The sequence below is a fragment of the Penaeus japonicus genome, unplaced genomic scaffold, assembly GCF_977035675.1.
Source record: "Penaeus japonicus unplaced genomic scaffold, GWHDUDI00000001_assembly GWHDUDI00000025, whole genome shotgun sequence".
Classification (NCBI taxonomy): domain Eukaryota; kingdom Metazoa; phylum Arthropoda; class Malacostraca; order Decapoda; family Penaeidae; genus Penaeus; species Penaeus japonicus.
This window is the reverse complement of record NW_028234427.1, coordinates 16,191,533-16,196,532: the sequence shown is the minus strand read 5'-3', so window position 1 is coordinate 16,196,532 and position 5,000 is coordinate 16,191,533. Positions and strand designations below refer to the sequence as shown.

Genomic DNA, 5,000 nt, shown 5'->3' with positions numbered 1-5,000 from the left:
GATGAGAAATTAGTACTGCCTGAGTGTGAAGAAGTAGATAATTTAAGTAAGACACTACATCTTCATAAATATTTAGATTCACTTGATAGCAGTCCGTTAGAAGACAGGGAAGTAAAACCTAGTTTATGTAAACAGGAAATAAATGTCCATGATATATCTGGTATGGCTGAATTAGAGTACACTTACTTACCAAGTCCAGTACTTAACCCACAAGCTAAAAGTTTTAAACCAGAATCAGAATTGAAAAGACCACATGTATCAACTAGACAAGATAGAACAAGTTCATTAGTGGACATCAATGTATTGAGGGAAGTGGTTGATATCTTGTCCTCAAAAACAAAAATGAATTGCCACGGCCAGAAAGAAATATTCAGTGGCGATTGATTGGAGTTTCCAACCTGGCTTCAAAACCTTGAGATTTTCATAGACTCACGTGTAACGAAGCCTGCTGAGAAACTTCTGCCCTGGTAAATATACTAGTGGGGCAGCCAAAGAAGCAATTAGAGGACTTCTACGAATTCACAATGAAGAAGCTTTTCATGAGGTTAAAGGCATATTAGAAGATAGGTATGGTAATAAATTCATTGTAGCAAATGCCTTTAGGAAGAAACTGAGTGAGTGGCCAAAGATTTTGAGAAATGATGGTCACGCACTACAGAAATTTTCAGATTTCTTGAAGAACTGTTTAATGGTAATGAAAACATCTGATTTTCTTAATATCTTGGATGACCCTCAAGAAAACAACAAGATGCTACAAAAGTTAACTCCATCTCTAATAGAAAGGTGGAACTCAATAGTCTATAGATGGTCTGTAAATGGTTCAGGTTATCCGACATTTAATGTTTTTTGTGAATTTATAGAAGTAGAGGCAAAGAAAGCTTGCCATCCAATTTCCTCTTATTGTGCAGTGATGTCAATAAATCAAAAGTATGATGTAGGTGACTTAAAGAGTAACAAGGAAGTTAGATCGCAAACTAGTAGAGTTGGAACAAAGAGGTTAGTGGCCAACTCAACTGGGGTTAAGGAATCAGAGTTGAAAAGAGATGACAAAGGACTAAATGTAAGAAAGAAATTCCATTGTCACTACTGTAATGGAGAACATGATCTAGATTCGTGTAAAGAGTTTGGTGAACTCAGTAATAAAGAAAAAATGGAATATGTCCAAAGGTCATTTATTTGTAGAGGTTGTTTAAAGTTTGGCCATATCATTAAAAATTGTAGAAAAAGAAAGATGTGTGCAGTGTGTAAAAGATGTCATCCAACTTCTCTTCATGAGGCTATACTTGAAAAGATCAAGGAAAGAGAAGCTTTACTTAAAATGATCAAAGAAAAAGAAGCTGAGAAAACTGTAACTTTATACAAAAGTTCAAAAGCTGAGGACAACATCACCTCAGATAAGGTTAGTGAAGAGCCTAAAAATGATATAGTCTCTAATAAGGTAAAGATAAAGCACACAGAGTGTATGACAAATACAATGATAGTGCCAGTGTGGTTACATCATGAAAGTAATGTTTGTAACAGAATCTTAGTTTATGCATTATTAGATGAACAATCAGATGCTTGTTTTATAAAAGAATCCATTTTGAATAAATTAGGAACTAAGGGTCACAAAGTCCACCTAAAATTAGCAACAGTATTAGGAGAAGAAACAGTTGAAAGTACAAAAAATAAGGGACTTGTGGTGCGTGGCATAAATGAATGTACAGACGTGTCACTTCCAGCAACATATTCACGAAGAGATATTCCAGCTAAAAGGGATCAAATATCAAGGCCAGAAAGTGTAGAAGAATGGCCTCATCTACAAAGAATAGCACCTAAATTGATGGCATATGATAGTAACATCGAAATAGGACTCTTGATTGGCTTGACTTGTATGCGTGCTATTAAACCAAGGGAATTAATCCTTGGAAAGGATGATGAACCCTATGCCAGAAAAACATTGTTAGGCTGGAGTATCATAGGTAGAGTCATTGAGAAGTGTCAAGATGCTGTCTCACATCAAGTCTTAGCTAGTAAATTAATGGTCCACAAGGTTATAATTAATGGTGAAAGGAAATGTGGCTTTCTCTCCTCACAAACTAAAGTGAAGGAAATAATTAACCCTTCACAACTTGGCAAATTCTTTGAGCTTGACTTTAATGAAAGGGAAGTTGGAGATATTCCTTACTCGTATCAAGACAGAATTTTCTTGAGAAAAATGAAAGAAGGAATTCACCAACAAGAGGATGGATATTATGAATTGCCCCTCCCACTTAAGGATGATGAGGTCAAACTTCCAAACAGTAAAGAGTTAGCAATATCAAGGTTGATGAGCTTGAGAGGAAAGTTACAAGGTAATAAGAATTATCACCAGGACTATATTGAGTTCATGAATGAACTTATAAATAAAGGGTATGCAGAAGAAGTACCTAATCAAGATCTACCTTTGAATGATGGTCAAGTGTGGTATATTCCACATCATGGAGTATATCATCCAAAGAAACCTGGTAAAATTAGAGTGGTCTTCGACTGCAGTGCCACCTATAAGAATGAATCACTTAACAGAAATTTACTTCAAGATCCAGACTTGACAAATAATTTGATTGGTGTTCTTTGTAGATTTAGAAAAGAAAATGTTGCAGTTGTAAGTGATATAGAAGCTATGTTCCACCAAGTAAAGGTAAGGCCTAATCAGAGAAATTTACTACGCTTTCTACAGTGGAATAATGGAGTTCTGTATTCAAATCTAATAGAATATTTTTCTGACTGGCATAGAACAAATAAGGCCATCGCATTATGCCTACGCCTTCATCACAAATTCAAGAAACTTGTCAAAGGAACAACTGAAGATTCAAAAGAAACAAAGGAATCTAAATATGTTCCACCCAGTGTTACAGAACTGGAGGAAGCAGAAAAGGAAATTTTAAGACAGGTTCAACACGAAGCCTTCGAAGAAGAGAAACAAGAGTTGAAGTATCTGACTAGTGAAGAAGAAACAACCAAGGCAAAACCATTGAAGAAGGGAAACAGGCTTTATCACTTAGATCCTTTCTTAGATAAAGATGGTATCTTAAGGATAGGTGGAAGAATGAGGCATGCAAACTTCACCACGAATAGCAAACATCCAGCTATATTACCGAAGGTATCACACATAACTGAAATGATAGTATGTCATTTCCACCAGAAAGTTCATCATCAAGGTAGAGGTATAACCTTGAATGAGTTAAGAGCATCAGGTTATTGGATTATAGGAGGTTCCACAATAGTAGCAAGACATATTTTTAGATGTGTCACATGCAAGAGATTAAGAGGTACATTTCAAGAGCAGAAAATGTCTGACTTGCCACCGGACAGGCTTGAACCTACCCCTCCTTTCACATATAGTGCAGTAGATTACTTTGGACCATTCTATGTCAAGGAAGGGCGCAAAGAAGTTAAAAGATATGGTGTTCTATTCACTTGTATGGTCTCAAGGGCAATTCATATAGAAACAGCTAATACACTGGAAACAGATTCATTTCTGAATGCATATCGACGCTTCATTGGAAGACGCGGCCCAGTTCGTCAGCTTAGATCAGACCAGGGTACGAACTTTGTTGGAGCCAAAAATGAACTTCAAGAATGCCTGCAAGAAATGGACCAGAAGAAGCTAACAAGGGAGCTCCTCAAAGAAAACTGTGATTTGATAACATTTGAGATGAATATCCCACATGCAAATCATATGGGTGGCGTGTGGGAAAGACAGATACGTACGGTGAGGAACATATTGACAGCAATGCTACACCACCACAGTAAGCAATTAGATGATGAATCACTCAGGACCCTTATGGTCGAAGCAGAGACCATCGTTAATGGTCGACCTCTAACAGTAGACAATATCAGTTCTCCTCAGTCATTAGAACCACTAACACCAAATCACTTGTTAACCATGAAAACCAAGGTCGTGCTGCCACCGCCAGGTGCGTTTCAGTCCGATGATCAGTATTCAAGAAAAAGGTGGCGAAGAGTTCAGTATCTTGCCAATGAGTTTTGGGACAGGTGGAAAAGAGAGTATGTGCAATCTTTACAGTCCAGGAATAAGTGGACAAGATCAATCAAAATTTAAAGGAAAATGACATTGTTATTGTAAAAGAGCCAAATCTGCCCAGAAATTCTTGGAAGCTTGGTCGTGTATCTGAAGTCATCCCAAGCAAAGATGGTCTTGTAAGAAAAGTTAAGTTAACTATGGCAGATTCCACACTTGATATGTCTGGGAAAAGAATTAAATCGGTTGTAAATCTTGAAAGACCAATTCACAATCTAGTATTGTTAGTTCAGGCAGAGTGAGACCGGGTTTCCCCGCCGAGAAGCCTACTTAAGTGCCAAAATTGTACCAAAGGATTCTCATAGTTCCTCGGTAGTATTTGTAGTATTATTCTCACATTGTGCTCAATAGATATTAAGGTTATTGTATAAGGTAAATTGTTTACTCAATTTAGGGGAGCCATGTTAATGTGGCTGCATTTATATTCAAATGTGATGTTCTAAGTTCCTAATAATTGTGATATGTACTAACAATAGGGATATGTATTAAATAGATTAGTATCCCCTTATATCGTTTTCTGATGTACGCCTCCTATAGGCAATCTGCATAACTAATCGCATGACAACAATCAGAGAAGCCATTTTGTGACTCAGAGAAGCCAAGTGAGGTGTCTGAGTTTTACGGGAATTAACAATATGGATGGGAATGAAGGGGAATGAAGATTCAAGTTGTATAGAAGAATCAATAAAACCCACAAAATTTCCACAAGATTTTCCCTGTACAACCCACCAAGACTTGGCCCTCTGCGACATATATATATATATGTATATATATACATATATATCTATATATATGTACAATCTAAGTTTATGTACTTATATATGTATATATGTACTTGTATATGTATATATATACATATATATATATATATATATATATTTATATATATATATACATATATATATGTATGCATACATAATCACACACACATATATAT

General features: G+C 36.2%; 1 long non-coding RNA gene across 1 annotated transcript in view; it reads left to right on the top strand.

The window, feature by feature from the left end:
• The window catches only part of LOC147468913 (uncharacterized), a 6,134-nt gene extending 1,363 nt beyond the window's left edge, over positions 1–4,771 (top strand). The window contains exon 2 of the long non-coding RNA XR_015192227.1: positions 4,680–4,771. This is a non-coding gene — a long non-coding RNA (uncharacterized LOC147468913). The remainder of the gene's footprint in view (positions 1–4,679) is intronic.
• Positions 4,772–5,000: the final 229 nt, after the last annotated feature.